Here is a 25,777-nt window from a genome sequence, read left to right as displayed (position 1 = left end):
CCGATTATGGGCATGTACTAATTGTGTATTTTGGTCTGGATGCAGAGCCAATCCTGCTATATCGCAATGTTCCCAGCGGGTACATTGGATGCCTTGCATACTTGGAGATGTGTGTAGATATATAATTCTATCCTCGCTTGAGGTATATACTGTATGCAGGGCCGTCTTTAATATTGATTGGGCCCTGGGCATAAATTTTCTTAGGGCCCCCCTCCCCCCATGCAATTTCACTCTCCACCTTCTCTGAGACATACAATAAATAGCAGCTAGACTTAAAATCAGTTTACTGTATCAGATCAGTCAGCGATTGGTTGCCAGAGGTTACAGCATATCATTACTGCTTACTGACTGGTTGCTATAGGTTACAGCACCCCTTAAGTCTCACCGATTAGTTGCACATGATTTCTGCTTGTTGATTGGCTGCTGGAGATTACTGTACAGTAATACTGTTTACTGGTTGCTATAGGTTACAGCACATCATCTCCTCACTGCAGGGGGGCATGATATACATATGAATGCTGCCTTTATTTACATATCAATGCCATTGGCCTCAGCTATTTACATATGCATGTCACTGCTATTTACATGTAAACACAGGGTCTGCAGGTGAGTCATCTGTACACAATTAGTAGCAGCACTTTGCACTGAGATATCAGGACACATCACAGAACTAAAACCTCAATGGACAAGGGAATGTAAACTGAGATAGTTGACAAGTATGAGGCAGCTGCTTTGGGCCCCACAATGACAGGGCCCAGGGCAGCTTCCCCTTTTGCCCTGCCTTAAAGACGGCCCTGACTGTATGTCCTGTTGAACTGGCTAAGATTCAAACATCTATGGCCTGCTTAATTTTACCCTTATATAGCACTAACATTAGGAATTGATAACATCTTGGTATCAACCTTCTATAATCCCCTGCATAGCAGACTTCAAGAAACTGTTCAGCACTGCATTGCCCTTCACAGGGCTGTCACACAATGTGGGTTACTGCATTAGTGCCCAGTCAAAAGTTGGAAATGGGTGGGGTAGGTAATAGACCAGGATGTATTGTTTTTCTGCATTGTATACTGCAGAAATGTCCAGAACCTGGCTAAGTAGTGGGCAGGGCTGCATGGATTGCAAACTGGCTAAAAAAAAAAACAGTTGATAAATAAACACATACTGTATGTAGTTAATTGCTCACGTATATGTAATATTTCATTGCCTTCTCTTATAACTTCACGTTCACATTCTGTGACTGGTTTGGAAATTACCTACATTTAGTAATTAGTTTGTAAGAATGATGAATGGTGTGCATTTATAGTTCAGCTGAACACAAGCAATGTGATATGTACATTGCCCGTAACACAAGGCTACATAATTGAAATACATATTCTGTGTTTGTAAGTTTTGTGTGATCGATGAGGTGACTATGAAGCTTGCATACCATTCTTGTACAATAAAACAGGCTATTTACATTCATTAGGTCCTGTACTTCTCTTGGTTGTGGGCCTTTCTAAAAACAATCATAAAAAAGGAAATTGATACAAACACAAGAGGCAGAATACAGTTCAAAAATTGCAAAATACATGCAATGGTATACAATAGCTAGCATGCATTATTGTTACAGCAAAATCAAAAACCTGTTAAAAGGACATAATTCTAACATTACAATATTTTATGTTTGATGAGTTCTAATGCAATTTACCTTTTGTTTGGTATACTATTAGCATGTGTTATAAAAAACCAAAAAAAACAAACAAAAAAAAAAACACTCCTACTGTTTATAAATGTCTTCATTTCATATGTAATATGTTTTCCTATTATAGTAAAGCTGACCTAGCATCAGATATGTTTTTCATAGTAAAGGTATGTATACTACATATTGTTCATACTTGGAATCTTGCTGGAATTGACCTAGCAATGCCAGAATTTTCAGTTTCTGGTTCCTGGTTCATTACCAGAATCAGGAAAGTCTCTGAGATAGCTGCAATGTTTGTAAACATGTGTGGAGTTATTCTCATAAGTTAATGCACATTGCGCTGTACACTCACTGGCTACTTGGAGGGTAGGAGGGGGTGCTTTACTGTGGGAGAGTAGTAGTAGACAGTGGTGTGCGAGGGGGAGGTTATGCTTTCAGATTGCGGGGCTTGTCGGCCATCTGGGAAAGCATGGGGAGCCGAGGTATGTGGAAAAAGAGGGTGCTAGCTAAGTTGAGTTTATTCCTGCCTGGCAGGTGTGTCTAGAATGCCCCAAAGTAGCATAGTTAGTGTAAACATGCTTGTAATGGGCCTGGGACACATGTCCCAGAATCTTTAGTAGAGAGCAAATATCTCCACAAAAGAGAGAAAGCAGCACAACTGGAGTATAGAGAATATCATTCTTATTGTCACTACTGTCACTGTTGTCATTGCTTCATATTGTCACAATAACCCTATGTGTTCTAATTGCCATGGCTGCTCATTTGTTACTCATACATTGCCACGATTGCCCATTTGCTGCTTGCATATTGTCTCCTGACCTATTTGGCCACACCCAACATTTAGCACCAACCATCAACCATCACTCCCAGCTTCCCTGTTTTAATCACTGAATATACTAATTAAAGAATTTGGATTGTGTGGGTGGAAGTAAATATGTTTAGGTGGGTTTTGGAGTTATGCTTTTCCTTTAATATTTGCCGATCCACCACCCATCTGCTATGCTGCTTTTCTTGTGTCGAGTCAAGGGTTATTTTAGTCAACAACACTGCTGTACATTTATTTATCATGCCAAAAAAAGAGATGGGGTAGAACAAAAGAAGGAGGCTCTAGCTATGCCTATAACCTCACAATGGCTGACAATCAATAAAAGGTTACTAGGAAACTTACTGTAGTGTCTGTTTTTCGAGTTTGTGCATTATTGACTGCTGCCATTCAACACTGGTCTCTTCCATTCTTTGCTATTACAGCAGCTCTTCCACAACCCCCCATCCTTTCTTGGCTTGGGATATAAAGGCTTAGCCATTAGCCATTAGCCACCTGTGGCCCTACTGCTCTTCTGTCAGGGCTTCCTTTTCCAACAGATTAATGGAGGACCAATTTAGATGCTCCTGGACTTTTGTCTCTACCTCAGTATGCTGCCATGCCCCCTCTCTCTCCCTCCCCCTATTTCTCCTGCTCCACTTTTCTCTCTCTCTCCCCCTATTCTGTCTCCCTCCCTTTTCTTTCCCCCTTTCTTTCCCCTCTCAACCCATCTCTCCTTTCCTCCCCCTCCCATCTCTATCTCCTTCTCCCATCCTTTTTCTCTCCTCTCCCTCTATCCCCTTCTCCCTCTCTCCTACTCTCTCCTCCCTCTCTCATTTCCTCACACCTCTATCCCTCCCTCTCTCACTTCCTCTCCCTTTCCTCTCTCTCTCCCATCCTCCTCTCCCATGAATCACTCTCTCTCCCCTCCCTCTATTTCACCCCTGTCCGCCTCTTTCCCCCTCCCTTTTCCTTTTATACCTCCTTCCCCCTCTCTCCCCTCCTGCTCTCTCTTCTTCCCCTCTCTCTCTTCTCCTCTTCCCTTCCACTCTTTCTTCCTCCCCTATCTCACTCCCCTCACCCCTCCCCCCCAACTCTCCCTCCACCTTCTCTCCCCTCTCTCACCCCCCCTCCACCTTCTCTCCCACACTTTTTTTCTTGCTTCTTCCACCCCCCCCCCCCCCCCCAACTGCTGCACTTTATATGCTGTGCTGTGTGTTACTTAACATTTATTGTCTCAAAAATTGCTGGTTTTAAAGAAGTTATTTTTTAAGGCATGCTTAGTCAGGCAAAGTAATCTATTTCTGTGTGCAGAAAAGTACAGGTAATTGAAAGTATGTATATTTCAATATACATACTTTCAATATATATTTTAATGTATATTTCTTTATTTAAAATTCTTTAAAGAGGAAGTAAACCCTGATGAGTTTACTTCCTCTTTCATTCCCTGCAAAGGCAAAGCATAATGGACTACTATGCATCGCATAGTAGTCCATTATGTGTCACTTACCTGACACAGGAACCAGCGATGTCACTGCTGTCCCCTGTAGTCCGGTGCATCCATCTTCTCGGTGGGGTCTCGCTGCTCAGCCGCTGTCATTCGGCGAAGCCGTGATGACGTCACTCCCGCGCATGCACATGGGAGCCAACACGCGCGGCATCTTCGTTGTTGACGGTGCCGCGCTCAGTGCGCCTGCCTGTCAGCGGTGCCTGTCTTTCGGAAAATATCTCCTAAACTGTGTAGGTTTAGGAGACATTTCTTTGACCTACAGGTAAGCCTTAATCTAGGCTTACCTGTAGGTCAAAGTGTGTTGTAAGGGTTTACAACCACTTTAAGTCCACTCCCACTTTTAGTAGGTCTTTTTTTTACTCCATCCCGGAGTTTCCCAGGTATTTCATAATCGTAGTCATGCTCATGTTTGTGATACTATTTTGACTTTTTTTTATGGTAAAGCCAGGCAGATTGCGTGTTATGCGTATTGTTAATGCTTACATAGTCTTTATATTCTTTTAATATAAGTTCTCTTCCTTTTTGCCATAGGAGTTTCTGTCAGACTTCAGGTTGTCAGTAAAGTGCCCCTCCTCCTTCTCTCCCCTTTCCACCCACATTTTCCCGTTTACTCTATAATGTGTACATATTTTTATATTTCTAATATCAGTTCTGTTCTATAAGCTTATAATGGGAGTTTCTGATATATTTTAGGCTGACAGTAAAAAAAGCACTCTGTCAGTAAATTTTCCGTGTTCTTCCAGTAAGAAAAGTTATTTCTTCTGCAGTAGGACAATGACTCCAAAAAATACAGCCAATGTCAATTTACTATCTCAGCATAAAGAGGAACAAGGAGTCCTGGAAGTGGTGGTTTGGCCCTGATCTTAACATCATCAAGGTTGTTTGAGATTGCATGAAGAGACAGAAGGATTTGAGGCAGCCTACATCTGCAGCAGAGCTGTGCTTAGTTCTCCAAGATGTTTGGAACAACCTACCTGCCAAGTTTCTTCAAAAACAGTGTGCAAGTGTACCTAAAAGAATTCATGCTGTTTTTTTTTAATCAAATTCTGTTTATTAATTTTTTTACAAACATACAAAACAATGGACGGGCCTATGACACATCCACAGGCCAATGGCCAAGACTAACTAACATCAACAACTAACTAATCCAATCCAATCAACCCCCCCCAACCCAGAGTCACAGCCCAACCGGTACCCTTGTACCTACCCTTATACATTCAGTGTCTGAATCCTGCGATAAGTTAAGAAATTAACAGAATACTCGTCAGGACAGTCCCACATACATGCCTAAATCATCAATAGTTCACATTAACAAATTCCTCCTTATGTTTCACTTTTGCCCCCAACCCGACCACCTCCTTACTATACAATATCAACCTACGGTGGTGCTGGAATTAAGCCAGGAGTGCCAAATTCATGCTGTTTTGAAGGCAAAGGGTGGTCACACAAAATATTGACTTGATTTGGATTTCTCTTCTGTTCATTTACTTTCCATTTTTTTATTTGATAATAATAATAAATCACCCTTCACAGCATAAACCTTTGGTACCGGGCACCCCTCACTCCCCAGGTCACAATGACATTCTCCACCAAAGAACTTAAAGTGGTTGTAAACCCTTACAACACACTTTGACCTACAGGTAAGCCTAGATTAAGGCTTACCTTTAGGTCCAAGAAATATCTCCTAAACCTATACGGTTTAGGAGATATTTGCCCGAAGACAGGCACCGGCAAGCATGCGCAGTAGACAGCGGCACGCAGGCGCACTGAGCGCGGCATTTTCATCAACGGAGCTGCCGTGCGTGTTGGCTCCCGTGCGCATGCGCGGGAGTGACGTCATCGCGGCTTCACCGAATGACAGCGGCGGAGCTGCGAGACCCCCCGAGAAGATGGATGCGCTGGACTACAGGGGACAGCGGTGACTTCGCTGGCTCCTGTGTCAGGTAAGTGACACATAATGGACTACTATGCGATGCATAGTAGTCCATTATGCTTTGCCTTTGCAGGGAATGAAAGAGGAAGTAAACTGATCAGGGTTTACTTCCTCTTTAAAGACATCAGATTAGTGTGGGTCAGTTTTAGTCCCTCTTCCTCCTCCTACTGGTGTTCATGATAATGTCAAAACAGCAAAGGAGTCAAAAGGAAGGTTCCCTCTGTCTAAAGGAAGGTTCTCTCTGTCTAAAGGAAGGTTCCTTCTGTCTAAAGGAAGGTTTCCTCTGTCTAAAGGAAGGTTTCCTCTGTCTAAAGGAAGGTTCCCTCTGTCTAAAGGAAGGTTCCCTCTGCACTGTCCATGTTTTTTTGTGACAGACCTTGTATAGCCTACCCCTAAAAAAAAAAAAAAAAAGATCTGAATTATACGTTGCTACACTAAAGACCAACAGGGTGGCCATACGAACATAACCGCGGGTCCTGATTGGACAGGTCTATGGGTGCAGGTGTATGGCCCCCAAACACAGTGTAAACTCAAGGCCACTCACCCACACCTGTGAAATTAGGACCTGTAGTTGTGTTTACACAGCCGCTATAGAGTACCATGCAGCTCCAACCGCATGAGCAACCATCATTCACAGTTCCAGAGTATCTGCGTGAATGAGTCGTTAGACCACTTTCACACTGAGGCGCTTTTCAGGCGCATTCGCGCTAAATACAGCGCCTAAAAAGCTCACGAAAACTTATTTCCATTAAAATCAATAAATGCTTTCACACTGGGGCAGTGTGCTGGCAGGGCTGTGAAAAACTCCCCTCTCCATGAAATGAATGGAAAGCTCTTCAAAAGCACCTGGAAAGCTCTTCAAAAGCACCTGAAAAGCTCTTCAAAAGGGCTCAGTGTTTTTACTGGCAGTTTAGAAGCTCCTCCGTGTGAAAGTGGCCTTAGAGTTCTCATTCACAGGTGAGGTTGGAAGGTGGGAAAACCCCACAGTTGTATAGCGTTTTTACTATCCCTCAACTAGACATGTGCAGAATGAAAACAATTGTTTTGTTTTGATTCGATTCGTTACTTACATAAATTTGTTTAGTTAAGTTTGTTTAACCCTTTTAATTCAGTTTCGGAATTAGTTGTGTTTATACGATTCAAATTTTTGGAATTTGAATAGTTTTGAATAGTTTTACAATAATTTAGAATAGTATTCAAATTTGAAAAGTTTTCAAATTTGAAAAGTTTTCAAATTTGAAAAGTTTTCAAATTCGAATAGTTTTCAAACTAGAATAGCTTATGAATTCAAATAGTTTTTGCAATTTCCAAAGAGAATAAAATAGAATAGAAAATAAAGAAATGGAATAGAAAAAACTATAATAAAATGCAAAATAACATAACAGAAAATAAAATAATAGAATATAATAGAGTAAAACAGAGCAAAATATAGTATTACATAAAATTACAGAATAGAATGGAATAGAAAAGAATAGAAACAAACACAATATAATAGAATAAAAAAGAATAGAACAAAATAGAAAACATATAACCATCTTCTGAAATTTGAATAGAAAAGAATATAATAAAAAAATAGAGTAGAAATTCAAACTGAAATAGAATAAAAACAAATAGATTAGAATAGAAAATAACAGAATAGTATGGAAAAAAACAACAGAATGGAATAGAACAAATATAGCCATCTTCCTATTCTAATCTATTCTTTTATATTCTATTCAAAACAAATTGATTGTATTTGAATTTTGGGAAATGGTTATATTCTTTCTGTACTATTCAGTTTTTTTTATTCTTATTTTTCGATTTGGTTATTCTATTCTTTTCTATTCTATTTTTTTATTTTCTATTCTATTCTATCCTTTTCTATTCTATTCTTTTATTTTCAAATTTCAATTTATTCTATTCGAAATTCGAATTTTGAAAGATGTTTATATTCTTACTATTCTATACTATTCTGTTATTTTCTATTCTATTCTAATCTATTTTATATTCTATTCAAATTCAAATTTATGCTTTTATTCTTTCTATTCTTTTTTTATTCTATTCCTTTCTTATGTATTCAAATTCAAATTTATTATATTTGAAATTTGAATTTCTAAAGATGATTATATTCTTTTTATTTTATTCAATTCTTTTTTTATTCTATTCTACTCTATTTTATTCTGTTATATTCTATTCTGTTCTTTTATTTTCTATGTTGTTCTGTCTTTCTCTATTAAATTGTATTATTTTATTTTTTGTTATATTATTTTTATTCTATTATATTGTTTTCTATTCAATTTCTTTATTTTCTATTTTATTTTAATCTCTTTGGAAATTGGAAAAACAATTCAAATTTAAAAACTATTCAAATTCGAAAACTGTTTGAATTTTAATTTGAAAACTATTCGAATACCAAAAATTCTAATTCGAATTTGACAACCGTTCAAATTCCAAAAATATTCACAAAATCACATAAGGTAGTTATTCTATTCTTTTCCATTCTATTTTTTTATTTTCTATTCTATTCTATTCTATCCTTTTCTATTTTATTTTTTTCTTTTCAAATTTCAATTTACTCTATTCGAAATTCGAATTTAGAAAGATGGTTATATTCTTACTATTCTATTCTGTTTTTTTTTTCTAAACTATTCTGTTATTTTCTATTCTATTCCAATCTATTATTTTCTATTCTATTCAAATTCAAATTTACTATATTTGAATTTTGGGAAATGCTTTTATTCTTTCTGTTCTATTCTATTATTTTTTTTATTCTATTCTTTTCTTATGTATTCAAATTCAAATTTATTCTATTTGAAATTTGAATTTCTAAAGATGATTATATTATTTTTATTTTATTCAATTTTTTTATTCTATTCTAATCTATTTGTTTCTATTCTATTCTATTCTGTTCTTTTATTTTCTATTTTGTTCTGTCTTACTCTATTAAATTCTATTCTTTTATTTTTTTTGTTATATTCTTTTTATTATATTATATTGCTTTCTATTCAATTCCTTCATTTTCTATTATATTTTAATCTCTTTGGAAATTGGAAAAAAGAACTTGAAAACTATTCAAATTTGAAAAATTCTAATTTGAATTAGAAAACCGTTCAAATTCCAAAAAATATTCATAATAATTTGTTTCAAATCTTCTCTTTATTATTTTTATAATAACCATAATACATACAGGTCCATTTACAACATCATACATTAAATACAAACATTATACTCCTCATTTGTTATCGCCTAAAATAAAAAATAAAAAAACAAATCTTTTATTTAGGCTTTCCTCTTCCTCTCCTATCTCTCCTCCCCCCTCTCACCCCTCCTATCATTATTTCTCTTTTCTCTTTCCTTTCCCTTTTCCTCTCCCTCTTCCTCCCTCCCCCTTTCTTTTAAATTATAGATATTCTGGCTTTTTACATAAGCTTCTTCTCTTATTTGTTTTTCCATGAAACATATTTCGTTAATTTCACATATCCATTCTGACACTATTGGATTAGTTGTTTCTTTCCATTTACGTGCTATTATTGTTCTAGCTGCTGTTGTCATATGTTGAATTATCCTATTTTTCATACTATCCAATGTATCTCTCGTAAGAGAAAATAATGCTACCTTTACATCTGGAATTAATTATTTTCCAGTCACTTTTTGGTATATCTCAAAAACTTTTATCCAAAAATTTCTCACTCTCTTGCAGCCATACCAAATATGTTCCGATGTTCCTTTTTCTATCCCGCACCTCCAGCATTTCTCTGTATTTCCTTTATTAACTATTTTTAATGCCACTGGACTCCAGTTCCATCTCAGTGTCACTTTATAGTTTCTTTCTTGATGTTTTAATGCCGTTGAGGTTTTATATATTATTCCTAAAAAAAAAAATCCATTCTTTCTCTGTAATTATCTCTCCTAATTCTTCTACCCATTTTCTTATTCCTATTACATCTCTAATATCTCCCGTGGGTAACAGCAATTCATATACTTTAGATAGTTTATTCTTATGGTTCTGCTCCTTCAATATTATCTGCTCAAACTTAGTTAGGGCCGGTTCACACAGCTAGCGATGCGAGGCGACACGACTCGCCTCGCCTCGCTCCCGCAAGTCGCCCCCGTTCTGTACAATGGAACCGTTCTGAGAGGAGCGACTCGAGTCGCTCCGACTCAGAAAAAAGGTTCCTGTACTACTTTTGGGCGACCTCGGGGCGACTTGCATTGACTTCTATACAGAAGTCATCTGCAAGTCGCCGCTGAGGTCGCCGCAGGTCGCGGCGAGGCAAGTCGGAGACGCCTCGCCTCGCCTGCTGTGTGAACCGGCCCTTAATGGTCTATTTATTGAATTTTTATTTATTTCAATAAATGTTTCTAGTTGGTAATATTGTAACCAGTATTTTTTAAATTCCAATCCCAGATCAAGTAAACTTGGCATATTTCCATCCACCAGGATCTGCACCGATCTTATATTCTCCATCTTGTTCCATTTTAAATAACTTACGCTTTCCAAAGCTGGCTTAAATGCTGGATTGGACATCAATGGAGTCAGAGGTCCAGTCCTGGAGGATAGCTTACCTTTTTTCAACGCCGCATCCCAGATTTTTAAAGTAGCTCTCACAAAAATTGGCAATTCCTTTTTTTTTATTCTTAATTCAGGTTTTATCCAAGGTAAAAATTTAAGCTGTACTCCCGTAATATCCTCTTCCAACCTTACCCATTGTTTATTTTTCATGTCATGTTGCCAGTTTATAATTCTAACCAGTGATGCTGCTTGCATATATTTTACAAAATCGGGCAATGCCAAACCTCCATTTTCTTTTGTTCTGGTTAGTGTTTCTCTTTTTATTCGGGAGGTTTTTTTTGCCCATACGAAAACTGCTTATAGCTTTCCTGAGATCTATCATTATCTTCCTAGATGGAACAATAGGTAACGTTTGGAATACATATAATATCTTTGTCAATATCTCCATTTTTACTATATTTATTCTCCCTAACCATGAGTATGTTATTTTTTCGTATTTTTGCATTTGTTTTATTATTTTGCGTATAACCATATTGTGATTTCATTCTTGAATCTGCATCAAATCCTTCGGAATCATGACTCCCAAGTATTTGATTGCCTCTTTCTGCCATCTGAAAATCTTTTTGTAAGAGTAACTGCATTTCTTCTTTTATTGTAATATTCATCATTTCTGATTTATCGTAATTTATCTTAAAGTTACTTAATTCCCCGAATCGATCTAATTCTTTTATTATGTTAGGAATTGTTATAATAGGGTTTGTTATATACAATAATAAATCATCTGGGTATACTGCCAGTTTATATTCAGTATCCTTAATTTTGATCCCTTGTATATCTTTATTTTTCCTAATTGCATTAATTAGATGTTACATCACTATTATATATAATAAAGGGGATAGGGGGCAGCCTTGGCGGGTCCCATTTGATACCTTTATATATTCTGAGAGTATTCTATTTATTGTTACCTTGGCTCTTGAATTGGCATATAATGCCATAATCCTACCTAACATTTTTGGGCCCAGTCCTATCTGTATTAATGCCTCCTCTAAGAACCGCCATCCCACCCTGTCAAAAGCTTTCTCAGCATCTATAGTTAAAAGACAGGCCAGGATGGCGGCCCTCTGGGCATATTCCATCAACGTACATGTGTTTATTATATTATCCCTAGTTTCTCGCCCCTTTGTAAAACCCGTTTGGTCCAGCTTTATGTATTCTGGAAAAATTGGAGTTAATCTATTAGAAATAATTTTTGAATATAATCTAATATCTATATTTGTTAATGAAATATTCATAATAATTTGAAAGCTATGTGAATCGATTTGAAAACTATTTGAATCAATTTCATCTTAATTTTTTTTTCCATTATTTCAGGTTCATTGAAATTTGATACTATTGTAATTCAGAAATTTGAATACATCCAAATTTATCAGAATTTTAATTAAGAACGAAACAAACTACACAAGTCTACCCTCAACCACTACCCCCTTTAACTGCAGATGCAGCCTCTGGAGGTGTACACATTCTGTGGTCATGATGCTTTGATGGACAGGTGCAGCATCAAATATACCCCTGTCAAACATGACCTATTCAAGTGAACGGCACTGTTCTGCAAGCACCCTGCAATTGGTTGAAGGTGTTAAAGCAGGCCATGAGGTGACCATACAAAGCCTCCTCACTGCCTGTCAAATGCTCTCTGAAGAGCGATCTGAATGCTGATTGCTCTTCAGAGACCAAAGCACCTGTGAATAAATCCTTAATTTTTTATATTTTTTTTACATTTTTAAGGGCTCTGTTGCGGGGCATTGGTGAAATACCAAGGGTCTAAACAGACTCCTGATGTCTCATGTTAAAGGGAGAGAAAGAGAGTGAGGATGTGGATTCCTCAGTTCCTTTCTTTGCAGCCTCAGCTGCACTGGACAGTGATTAAACAAAAAGAACTCTGTACAGAGCTGTCTCCTGTTCATTTATAAACTAAAGCATAGTAAACACAGATTGCTATGCTTCAGTTATGAATGAACACAGAAGTGATCAGTGCAATGGTCGTGCGTACTGGACACAGGAAAAGCTGTATGTGTGTGGCAGCCATTTTGTTTAGGTCACAAGTCTCCTATGCCATTTTGTCATAAGAAGACATAGCTACAGTGACCTTCCCCCTCCCTCCTCCTATAGTTCATACAACACAAAAACTGTTAGCCGATGCCAGAACTTCTTTATCAGATCCTTAAGGGGACAGATGCAGAGCCTTTCATGCCTATTAGCCTGAATCTATACTTTATTCTACGAACCCAATAAAACGTCATCATAAATACCCAGCCATAAATAGCTCAGCTAGGGAAATTGCCAATACACATTATTGATTAACTGGTTATTAGCACATACTCTAAAACTTCAGCATATTTCATAACTCCTGAATTAATGACAGTGAAGCCAGAATATGGACATATTTACCTCCATCAGTTAATTAGGTTTTATGTCCAAACACCCCTATATAGGACAATATGGTGAGCCAGCAAGATACAGTAACCCTGCAAGGTAAAGTAGACATACGAAACCTGTTATATTTATATCCATTTCAAAGCTAATTCCATGCTTGGCAATAATATGCATGTTAGCAGACTATAATATGTAGGTATTAGGGTTATACCAATACCATTTTTTTGCTGGTGAGTACGAGTTTCAGTCAAGTATTCGCCGATGTGAAGTACCGATACCTTTGCAGTAAGATTTGAGCCCATACAAAATGAATGCAAATTGTACTGCAAAGAATTGCATGTGATTTGAACAGGAATGCAGTGTGATTCCTGTGCAAATTCAGCTCCTGTGTGAACCCAGGCTGAAGTCACTATGACAGCCTGGGTTCATACAGGAGCTGTGGGGGACACTGCATGTGATTCTTTGCAGTGCGATTTGAGCCCATTCATTTTGTATGGCCTCAAATCACATCACAAATGTATCGGTATCAGAGCATTTGCATGAGTACAAGTATTTGTGCAAATGCTTAGTATCGGTGCAACCCTAGTAGATATTCAAATATATTAATATCTATAGAAAAACTGTATCTGGAACCTGATTGTAAACCCAATGACATACCAGCAACACCTCCAAGGAACAAATCTTGTTTAAAGTGGAAGTAAAGTCCACTTTTTAACTTGTACCTACAGGTAAGTCTATAATAAGGCTTACCTGTAGGTACAGTGAATATCTCCTAAACGTGCACTGTTTAGGAGATATTCACACAGAATGCAGTCGTTGACCTCACAGGTGCATGCATTCTGAAAGGATGGCCAAACCGTGCCTTACCTTCAGAGCTTTATGCCCGTTCTGGAGCTCCCATGCGCACATGCGGGAGTGATGTCATTGCAGCCCCGGTCATTCACAGAGCCGGTGTCTGTGAACCCAGAAGGAAGACCGGATGAGGATAGGAGCGCCGGGGAGCCGTCAAAGTGATGTGCTGGAGTGATGCGCTGTGTGAACCCAGGCTGAAGTCACTATGACAGCCTGGGTTCATACAGGAGCTGTGGGGGACACTGCATGTGATTCTTTGCAGTGCGATTTGAGCCCATTCATTTTGTATGGCCTCAAATCACATCACAAATGTATCGGTATCAGAGCATTTGCATGAGTACAAGTATTTGTGCAAATGCTTAGTATCGGTGCAACCCTAGTAGATATTCAAATATATTAATATCTATAGAAAAACTGTATCTGGAACCTGATTGTAAACCCAATGACATACCAGCAACACCTCCAAGGAACAACTCTTGTTTAACCACTTGCTTACTGGGCACTTAAACCCCCCTCAGTCCCAGACCAATTTTCAGCTTTCAGCGCTGATGCACTTTGAATGACAATTGCGCGGTCATACAACACTGTACCCAAATGAAATTTTTATCATTTTTTTCCCACAAATAGAGCTTTCTTTTGGTGGTATTTAGTTACAGCTCTGAGTTTTATTTTTTGCTAAACAAACAAAAAAAGATGCAAAAAAAAAAAAAAATCATGTTTTAATAGTTTGTTATAACATTTTGCAAACGGGTCATTTTTCTCCTTCATTGAAGTGCGCTGATTAGGCGGCACTGATAGGCTGCATTGGTGGGCACTGATGGGCTGCATTGGTGGGCACTGATAGGCTGCATTGGTGGGCACTGATAGGCTGCACTGGTGGGCACTGATAGGCATAGTTAAGGCGGCACTAATAGGCACAGATAAGGCGGCACCGATGGGCACAGATAAGGCGGCACTGATGGGCAAAGATGGGCACAGATAAGATGGCACGGATGGGTGGCACGGATAAGTGGCATGGATGGGTGGCACGGATGGGCACTGATAGGTACCACTGATAGATGGGACTGATGGGCACTGATAGGTGGCACTGATAGGTGGCTCTGATAGGTGGCACTGCTGGGCACTGATGGGCGGCACTGCTGGGCACTGATGGGCGGCACTGCTGGGCACTGATGGGCGGCACTGGGGTGCAGCACCTTTGAGGCAGATTGTGGGCACTGTGGGTGGCACTGTGGGTGGCACTGTGGGCACTATGGGCACTGCTGGGTGGCACTGACGGGGGGCACTTACTTTTATTCAGGATGGCACTGCAGGGGGCAGGTGGGCACTGGCAGGGGGCAGGTGGTCGCTTGTATTGCTGGCCGTGATCGGGACTGATGTCCCGATCACGGCCGCCGGTGATCTGCTTTTTTTTTTCTCCTTGCGCTGTCAGCGCGAGGAGGAATAATAGCCGATTACCGGCTCCGTTCTATCACATGATCAGCTGTCATTGGCTGACAGCTGATCACGTGATAAGGGGTCGGGATCGACCCCTTGCACGGATCGGTGATCAGGTGAGTCTCATGGACTCGCCGATCACAGAGCGCGCCGCGCGCGCCCCTCAGGGGGCGCGCAGGCCGCTCGTGCACGGGACGACGTCAATAGACGTAGTCCCGGAAAAGTAGGTCCGCGCTAATGCCGTCATTTGGCAATAGCGCAGATCCCAAGTGGTTAAAGTGGAAGTAAAGTCCACTTTTTAACTTGTACCTACAGGTAAGTCTATAATAAGGCTTACCTGTAGGTACAGTGAATATCTCCTAAACGTGCACTGTACCACTGTAGATGTGCACAGAGCCACTGTACCATCTTGCTTATTCATTAGACTCTGCAAACCATGACTTGAAAGTACTTTAATTTTCACATTTTTTGTTTTGCTGTTGCATTGTTGTCTCTTTGTTTCGTTGTAATACCTTTTTCTATAAATATTTTATTTCCACCATTTATACCTTTTCATTATTAACCCTTTCATGACTAAGCCTATTTTTGGCATTTGGTGTTTACAAGTTAAAATCCATATTTTTTGCTAGAAAATTACTTGGAACCCCCAAAAATTATATATATTTTTTCAGCAGAGACTCTAGAGAATAAAACGGCAATTGTTGCAATATTTTTTATTTTCAATGTTTTTATTGATTTTATGCAAACCGTAAGAAAAACAAGACACATCAACCTTACATCATCAAGCAGTAATACAGTAGATGGTTGCTTATAGACTATGACCAGCAAGCGAGAGGCATATGGTGTCGGAAAATATAGGCAATATACAATCTGAAATAAAAAAGTAACGGAACATAACATGTTTTAAACTTTGGCCGGGATCTGGGTAGGCACATCAGGAAACCAAATCGCCCCAAAAAGAAAAACTTTGAGGAAATCTACCAGGCGTGGATCCCAGCTATCCAGGTAAGTTGGCTCGTTAGAGGTGGCTTAAATAATTAATCGTCACTGCTCATTAATGTTGTTGGGGGTGCATCTCACACCTACACCCTATTGCGGGCGGTCCTGGGAAGAGTGACAGAAGGTCCCCCACCACCCCGAAAAGGGCACTTGCTGTGGTAGGTGACCCCCCCCACCCAGCCCAGACCTAAATAGTCCGTCAGAGTCTGGACAAGTTAAAGAAAATTTGAGGCCAAACTGTTTATACACTAATAGCATGTAAGACTGAGTTCCTCAGGCAAACCCGGGGAGCCAAAGCGGCGCCGGGCTCAGTATGCGCACAGCACCTATAACCAACATGGACTATAGTTACAGTTACACCCTGTTCCGGCCATGAAAACTGTAAGGCCATGCAAACTATAAGGTGGGTATAGAGAACAGTGAAATGTGCAGGTATCATGGAGGATATGGGATTAGTCAACTCTAAGCTTAACCTAGATCGGTCAGATAAAGAGGTGTAAGAGAGGGGGAAGGGGAGGAAGGCGAGGGGGAATCAGGGGGGGATGGGGGGGTCTACCAGGGTGTTGGTGCAAAAAAAATCAAGTTTATAAGAAAGAGGGGGATTTTGTGGAATGTGGCCCAGGGTTCCCAAACTTTCTCAAAGAAGCAGGCTCTGTCCTGTATGCGACTGACCAACTTCTCTTGCGTCATAATCCAGGAGATCTTTCGTTTAACTGCCCCGAATGGGACTGTATGTTGTTTCCAGTGTGCTGCTATGGTGATTTTGGTGCATAGAAGGATAAAAAATATGAGTGCCTGAGATGGTTTATTGGCTTTTTCCACTTTGAGGTTAAGCAACGCCACTTCCGGACTTTGGGGTACCTGAATTGGTACCAGCTTGCGAATTAGGGCAAATACCCTATTCCAAAGGCCCCTAATATGTGGGCAAGTCCACCATGTGTGGAGTAATGATCCTATATGTCCGCAGCCACGAAAACAAAGTGGGGACGCCTCAGGAAAGATCTGGGCCAGTCGAGCGGGAACCCTGTACCACCTAGTGATAAGTTTAAGGCTAGCTTCAATCAGGGATACGTTGAGGATCCCAGTGAAGGATCTTTGGAAACAGGTGTACCATAGATCGCTATTCCATGAAATATTAAGATCATTTTCCCAGGCTAACGCATAGGGAGGTTTGGTCACTTCAGAAGCTAGAGACGTATAAATCGTGGAACTTTTGCAAGGGCGGAGGGATAATTGGCCGAGTAGAGAGTGTTCACATTAGGTGTTAGGTAGATGCCCAGATAGGGTAATGAATCGGGCACCATGTAAAAGGGAAGTGATTCTGTAGTGTATTTACTATAGTCAGGGGTACTGAGACATTTAGCGCTAGGGATTTCGAGGCATTCATTTTTAAGCCCGAGGCTAGTCTGAACGCGTCCAAGAGGGCAAATATATTAGGTGTGGAAATCAGTGGGGAAGTTATAAAGAGGAGGAGATCGTCCGCGAATAGTGCACATCTATGTTCTTGTTGACCACCACGCACTCCTCTAATGTCTGGGTGGGCTCTGATGGCAATAGCTAGGGTCTCTATTGCTATGGCGAACAGCAGGGGTGAAAGAGGGCACCCCTGTCTGGTGCCTTTTTCGATGCTAAACGTCTCTGAATAGCAACCTTGTAAGCGGACTTGGGCGCTTGGGGTAGAGTACAAAGCTCGGAGGGTCCCCAAAAAGAGAGGACCGAAGCCCCATCTCTCCAGGACTTGAAAAAGAAAAGGCCACGTCAGCGTATCAAAAGCCTTTTGCAAGTCAATAGACAGCAAAAAGCCTTCCTGTGAGGGACCGCCATCCCAGTTTGAGTTAAGAATAGAGATGATGTCCACTGCTCGCCTAATTTGGTCCGGTCCTTGTCTCCCCGGGATAAAGCCCACCTGATCCTTGTGAATATATCGTGAAATAAATATTGAGATCCTATTAGAAAGCACCTTAGTTAAGATTTTTAGGTCGTTGTTGATAAGTGAAATCGGACGATAGTTTTGTACCAAGGATGCGTCTTTGCCAGGTTTGGGGATGACAGAAACATAGGCTAAGTTCAGGGCTTTATCCAGGGGAGAGCCGGACCGGGTGGAGTTGAAGAAATCAACCATGAAGGGGGCAATGACCGGGGCGAATTTCTTATAATATCCCACAGAGAACCCATCAGGACCCGGGGCAGAATTGTTTTTGAGTCGTTTGATCACCTCTAGGACTTCAGGAACCGAAATTGGTTCCTCTAGTAGGTTAGAATGGTCTGGGGACAATTTTGGGAGGGAGATAGTTTCCAAAAATTGATCCACTGAGGTCCGTGGGTTCTCCTTATCATCCTTATATAGGGAGGTGTAAAATTTGTGGAAGGAAGACATGATGCGGAGGGGATTCTGTGTTAGAACTCCGTCCTGATCTCTAATTTTCGGGAACGTAGAAGGACGTAGCTTCTGGGATAATTTGGCTGCGAGCTTAGCTCCTATCTTGTCTTTCTGATAGTAAAACCGTGCCCCAGACCATCGTAAATGTTTCTCCGCCTCAGTAGTGAGAGCTAAATTGAGGGCAGTCCTGGCTGCTTGCATGGCTTCCAGGGATTCTCTAGTGGGATTACGTTTATGAGCTTTGCTTAGTAAACGGAATTCCTTGGATAGAGAGTCTATGTGAGCCTTCCTTCCCCTTTTCAGTTGAGAGGAAATTTGGATGATTTTCCCCCTAATCACAGCTTTATGAGCAGCCCAGACAACTTCCGGGGCAGTACCGGGATCCTTGTTAAGGGAGAAGTACTCCTGTATGGCAGTGGAGATATCTGCACTATGAGCAGGGTCACTAAGGGGGCCTCATTAAGTCGCCACGTGATTCTAGTGCAGGGGTTGGGTGTGGACTGAACATGAAGGAGCACAAGCGAGTGGTCAGATAGTGACGTGTCCCTGATTTCTGATTTTATGGCCAATGGAATAGTGTGTGATTGCACAAAAATGTGATCAATCCTGGCATGTACCTGGTGGGGGGCTGAGTAATGTGTGAAGTCTTTACATGTGGGGTTCTTTTCTCTCCAGATGTCCACCAAACCTCTCGAGTGTAGAGTATCCGCAATCTTAGTGCTCTGCTTAGGAGGTTTTCTGTTTCGCGCTGACCCTTTTCCTGCTTTATCCAGGGAATGGTCAAATGGGAGGTTGGTGTCTCCCCCCATTATTACCTTACCCTCTAATAGAGGGTCCAACGTGGACATCATGGAGTGAAAGAAAGCTGATTGTCCCTTGTTAGGGGCATAGTATGACACAAATGAATAGATAATTCCTTCCAGGGATCCCTTAACCAAAATAAACCTGCCTTCCTTGTCTCTAAATATTTCTGTGGAAGTGAATCTAAGGTTCTTAGATAGGCATATTGCGACCCCTTTAGTTTTGTTTTTGGCGTTAGACAGGAAGAACTGGGGAATCGACTATGTAGGAAGGAGGGATTATAAGTGGATTTAAAGTGAGTTTCCTGCATGAGAATTACATCTATCTTTTGGGATTGGTAAAAATGAAATAGTTTTCTCCGTTTGATGGGAGAGTTCATCCCCTGCACGTTATGTGTAGCTATACAGAGGGAAGGAGGGGGTTCGTGGTCAGGCATAGCGAGTCAGAGGGATTAGCAAATATGTCATAGAGGGATCTCTTACCATACCCCTGCGAAGAGATGGATCATCCCAGGCTAGAAAAGCCTCAGCCAAAGGAAGTGAAGCTGTCAGCGGAGAGATGCCCTGATAGACCCGGGAAAGGAGGAGAGGGAAAGAGGGGAAAGGGAGGAGTTGACTGATCCTGCGAAGAGAGAACATAAGATATCTTAACCACCTGTGAACTATGGTTAGCTTTGAGAGAACACAAACAAATAAAGCATGTATAACACATGAAACTATCTGCAGGGGAGGAGGACACACGTCAGTCCCCTGCATGTAAGGCCCGAGAATCAAAGTCTCGGGAAAAATTCCCAACAAAGGGGGAAGTGTGGGAGTCTCTGAGTGAGGGGAAGGAACAGCCCGTCAGTCGGAGACTGGTGGGGGCGCAGTGCAAACCACCCCGACCGGACCCCACCCGAGGCCCAATACCCATTCAAAAGAAATGGGGGGCATCTATAGCCCGCACAATTAAAAAAATGAAAAATAAAGCATAAAACATAAAACAAGAAAGGTAAAACAATCAAAATTGGGAGAGCCGTAAGCTTGCAATATCTATCTATAGCCATGTGGAGAAGAGCCACCGCTCACAGTGTCAAAGCCCGGCTAGGGCAATATGGAGAAGGAGAAAAACCACAAAATATATAAAAAAAAAGTCAAAAGTCATGTAGGAAGTCCGTGGTAGTGCGGATCGCACCCGTCTGTGAGGGGATATACCCTCACAAAAAAAAGGGGGAAAATTGAAAATGCGCAAATTAAGCGCTGTCACCAAGGAGTGTAAATTAAAGAGTTAGTATCAGAGAAAATGAACACAGAAGACTTATCCAACTTCTTCCTCTCATGTTGGACGCCCATCTTTGGATCGTTTAGCCTTCTGCTTTTGCCAGAGGGGCTTGTCGGGGCTTGCAGGGGGTGGTCTCTTCGAAGAACTTGAAGACTTGGGATCTGCGGGGTCAGCTGGAGAATGGGAGATGAGGCCCAATTGAAGGAGCAGGCGCTCGCCATCGGTGAAGTTGGAAAAACCATACGGTTTGTTGGAATACGTGAAGTGTAGTCTGAACGGGAATGCCCAACGGTAAGCTATAGAGTTTTGCGTTAGAACTTGTAAAAGTGGTTTTAAGGATCTCCGCAGTTGGATCGTGTATGGGGACAGGTCCGAAAAGATTTGGACTGGATGACCTTGGAAGGATAGATTTTCAGTCTCTCTGGCCTTTCGCATGACCTCTTCCTTAGTTTTAAAGAAGTGGGATTTGACCACAATGTCTCTAGGTAAGCCATCTTGGCGTGAGGGTTGAAGTGCTCGGTGAGCGCGATCTAGCTCTAGACGATGGTCTGGTAGATCTGGTAGTAGTGACGAAATGAAAGCGCGTACCACCGTATCAGTATCTTTAAAAGATTCAGGTAGGCCTCGGAGCCTGAAATTGTACCGTCGATTCCTGTTTTCGAGGTCATCTAATTTAGAATAAGCAGTGTCCAGCTGCTCCTGTAGTTCAGAAATCCTATCAGTATTCTGTATGGTTCTGGCAACAGTCTGATCAGTTTTAATTTCAATTGCCTCAATCCTGGCCCCAAGTTGATGTAGGTCAGCTTGAATAATTGAGGTGATATGGGAGGCGTTCTGAGCAAGGCCTCTGGAAAGCATTTGGGAGAATGTCTCAAGCAGGGAAGGGAGATCAGTGGGATTAGTGTGGGTAGATGGGGCAGCCCCACGCGCCGCCGGAGAGGAGAGATAGTCCTCCATAGGAGTGAGAGGGGATCCCCCATGAAATCTTCCCAGCAAAGATTCCGTAGATGCTGGGGATGACAGGGACATCTGCGGGTAACTCCCGGTATTTAGAGCAGGATCCTTGGAGTGTGGGTCAGACGGGACCCGATCCGCGATGGATTGCATCGGATGGAGAGTCAGGCCTTGTGCGGTGGGAGCAGCTTCCGCCATCATGGCGGTGGATTCAGCCTGGATCTCCGGAGTCAGCTGCCGGGATAAGCTGCGTCTCGCCGTGATGATCAGTCGCAGAGCGGGTGGCACTGGTCCGCTGCGATGTGAGGGCGAGTTTGCGGTGAGGAGCTCTTCTCCGTATGGCTCAACGGCGGGAGATCGCGGTCGGAGGGAACGGCGCTCTCAGGACATGCGACCGTCCATTGAGCTGCCGCGCATGCGCCTCTTGTTGCAATATGTTATGTCACACGGTATTTGCGCAGCAGTGTTTTAAACGCAACTTTTTGGGAAAAGGGACACTTTCATGAATTAAAAAAAAAAAAACAGTAAAATTAGCCCAATTTTTTTGCATAATGTGAAAGATAATGTTGCGCCGAGTAAATAGATACCAAACATGTCACACTTTATAATCGCACGCACTTGTGGATTGACGACAAAGTACGGTACCTAAAAATCTCAATAGGCGACGCTTTAAATTTTTTTTTACGGTTACCAGGTTAGCGGTACAGAGGAGGTCTAGTGCTAGAATTATTACTCTCGCTCTGGCGATCGCGGCGATACCTCACATGTGTGATTTGCACACCGTTTACATACGCGGGCGCGACTTCTGTATGCGTTTTCTTTGCTTCGCGAGCTCGCGGGGACGACTGGCGCTTTAAAAAAAAAAAATGTATTTTTTTATTTATTTTAAAATTACTAAATTGTTTTAAAAAAAAATAAAAATACAATTTGATCACTTTTATTGCTGTCGCAAGGAATGTAAACATCCCTTGTGACAGTAATAGGTGGTGACAGGTACTCTTTATGGAGGGATCGGGGGTCTCCTTTACACTTCAATGTATTCAGATCGCCGAAAACTGCGATTCTGAATACCGTATATTTTTTTTAAACTGGCGCCATTGGCAGCCGAGTAAACGGGAAGTGACGTCATGACGTTGCTTCCGTGTTTACTATGAGGAGACTGGAACGAAGCCGATTACGGCTTTGTTCCAGTTCCTCCCCAGCGGCCGGAGGCATCACACATGGAATCGGTGCTCCCGATCGAACGGGAGCACCGGTAACAGTGGCGGGAGGTGGCGGGAGGGGGGACGTCCCCTCCCGATCCTCCGGCATAACAGCCGAGCGGCTTTTAGCCGCATTGGTTGTTATGGCTGGAAAGCCGAGTAAACGGGAAGTGACGTCATGACGTTGCTTCCGTGTTTACTATGAGGAGACTGGAACGAAGCCGATTACGGCTTTGTTCCAGTTCCTCCCCAGCGGCCGGAGGCATCACACATGGAATCGGTGCTCCCGATCGAACGGGAGCACCGGTAACAGTGGCGGGAGGTGGCGGGAGGGGGGACGTCCCCTCCCGCTCCTCCGGCATAACAGCCGAGCGGCTTTTAGCCGCATTGGTTGTTATGGCTGGAAAGCCAATCGCCTGCTGAAGAAAACGGTACCGGGATGATGCCTGCAGGTGCGGGCATCATCCCGGTATACCCCCCGGAAGCCGAGTGTCTCTAATACACTAACGAAAACGTAAAAAATCTCTGTTTCTTTAAGCACTTGTACACACAGTCGGACATTCCAATGGAAAATGTCAGATCGGACCGCGTTGTCTGATAATCCGACAGTGTGTGGGCTCCATCGGACTGTTTCCGTTGGAATATCCGACGGACCAAGTTTGAGAGCTTGGCTATAAAACTTTCCGACAACATGATCCGATCGCGTCATTTCCGATCGTGTGTAGCCTAATCCGACGGACAAGGTGCCATGAATGCTCACAATAAAATTCTGACACAGAAGCGCTCGGTCAGGTAAAACTACTGCTCGTAATCGATATAGCACATTCGTCACGCTGCAATGTTAAAAATTATTTAATACAGCGCATTCTCTTTTTCTTTACAATGCTACAAGAATTAAGTTGTTTTGCTGCTCATATTCACACACACTTCTCCCAAACTTATTTCTTTATTCTTTTTACTAATTTCATGAATACAATATTTTAATTTGTCACATCTCCCCAATCATTTTTTATTTTTTTTTTGTTTTTAAATTTGGTGGTTGGTTTTTTTAATCAACATCTCCTTTTTTGACAGTTTGCTCATCTGCGCAGTTTTTTTGTTGTGTTTTGTGTGTCAACTTACCACAACACCATTATTATCTTTTTCTTTTATTGTTTTCTTTTCTAATCTACAGGAGGTTGTTTGGTGTTGGTGCCCCTTGTAATAAACTGTCTTTTTTGAAGTAAAACACATAGGCAAGTATTTCTTGCAAAAAAAAAACTTTTATTTAGGTGTCAAACAAATAAAAAGGGAGGCAGCGCTGGAGAAACTGGTCAATTTGGTGAAGCCTTTGGCCCCCAGGGCAGACATGAACTAATTTGAAAATGCAAATTAGTGGCCTGAGGAGTACATATCTAAGGGAGAGCAGTCTGGTCCAGAAGTCCAAGAGATCAGGAAGAGCAGATGCCATCTATGTCCCCAGGCTGTGGTCCTACAAGAGGCTGCATCTTCTGTCAGACCAGACTGAACCCAGGCCATCACTCTCTGGCCTTCCTTGGGCACTTCCCTCCAGGCTTCCTTCCAGGATGTGGCTCAGCTCCTGTATTTGTGGCAGGAGGAGGAGGAGGAGGGAGATGGTCGACCTCCCGGCTGCCACTTGCCACAGCCTCCTCCCGGCTGAGGTCTTCCTGTGTATGAAAATGGGACATAGTTTTATTTTTTTGGTCATCAATCACACAATTCGGTGCTCATGACTGTTGCAAATTGAATGTTACCAAATAGAACAGACTATCATTCTGAGCCCAGCATTTTTCATTCTTGTCCCAATCATTTTTGGTCACTACTATCTATTGATATGTAAACCACTTTGTTAAATTACAACTTACTGATCAATAATAACATCTAGTTAACATCATTAAATGTACAACAAGAAATATGTTCAACAATGCTATACCTGTCTCAAGCTGGGCCCCTCCACATGTTTCTGCCTGGAAGGCCCAGGTTGGACGTTGGAAGTCTCAGCTGGGGGTGAAGGAAGGCCTGGGTTCCCCCTGGTCTGCCAGAAAATGCAGCCTCTTGTAGTACACCATCCTGTGGACTGGCATCTGGATCTCCTGATCTCAGGGAATCCTGGTACTTCTTGCGCTCCCTGAGATATGTACTCCTCAGAGCACCAACTTTGGCCTTCACATAGGTCATGTCTGCTGTGGGGACCATGGTCTTTACAAAACCAAGCAGTTTCTCCAGCGCTGCCTTCCTCTTTCTTAGGTCATTATAAAAGGGTTTTTTTCATCTGCCACAGGCAGGGCAACTCCCTGAGCAGATCAATAAATAGCCCCAGGAGATGGTGGACATATTGAAGAGGAACGACTATGATGGGAAGTATGGACCTTACCCAAATCCAAATATCAGAAAGGCCAAGATCATGACTAAAGTTGTGAAGAGTCTTCAGAAGAATTTTGGGGTACGACGATCCAAGGATCAACTGAGAAAACGCTGGACAGACCTGAAACTGAGGGAGCACGATCAGTACAGAAGGATCAAGCGAGTTCTTCAAAAAAGAAAGTAGTTGTCGTGCGTTCATATTATTATTATTGCTTGCATCCTGCTCCATGTGCTTTAATTTAATGTTGTACAGTTTAAAATGGCCACTTTCATGTTCATGGGTTCAATCGTTCGTAATAAACATAGTTCGTTAACTCACTCCAAAAATTATGTTTTACCAACTTGCACTTGACTACATTTGTTCACACTACAGGTAAGTATCCCAGCTTTAGAAAGTGTCAAAAATAATGTTTTCACCTTTGAACTCTGCCAAAAAACACAATTGTACAACACTTCCAAGCAATGTTTCATATTCCTATTTCTGCCCTCTGTATGCTAAATATTCCTTTTTTACATTCTCATAGGGGAGAGAAGACTCGGGATGTCTGAGGACACCAGGGACTCGACACCTCCCAAAGAAGGGGAAATACCAACACCAGAAGCAGAGGAGGAGAAGGAAGGAGAGATTGTTGAAATTGGCGAAATTGGCGAAATTGGCACCACAACAGGTGAGTGTC

The sequence above is a fragment of the Lithobates pipiens genome, unplaced genomic scaffold (assembly GCF_037356315.1).
Source record: "Lithobates pipiens isolate NorthernLeopardFrog02 unplaced genomic scaffold, aLitPip1_a1.2 Scaffold_22, whole genome shotgun sequence".
Taxonomy (NCBI): Eukaryota; Metazoa; Chordata; class Amphibia; order Anura; family Ranidae; genus Lithobates; species Lithobates pipiens.
The sequence above is the reverse complement of the archived record's forward strand: the minus strand, read 5'-3'. Positions refer to the sequence as shown.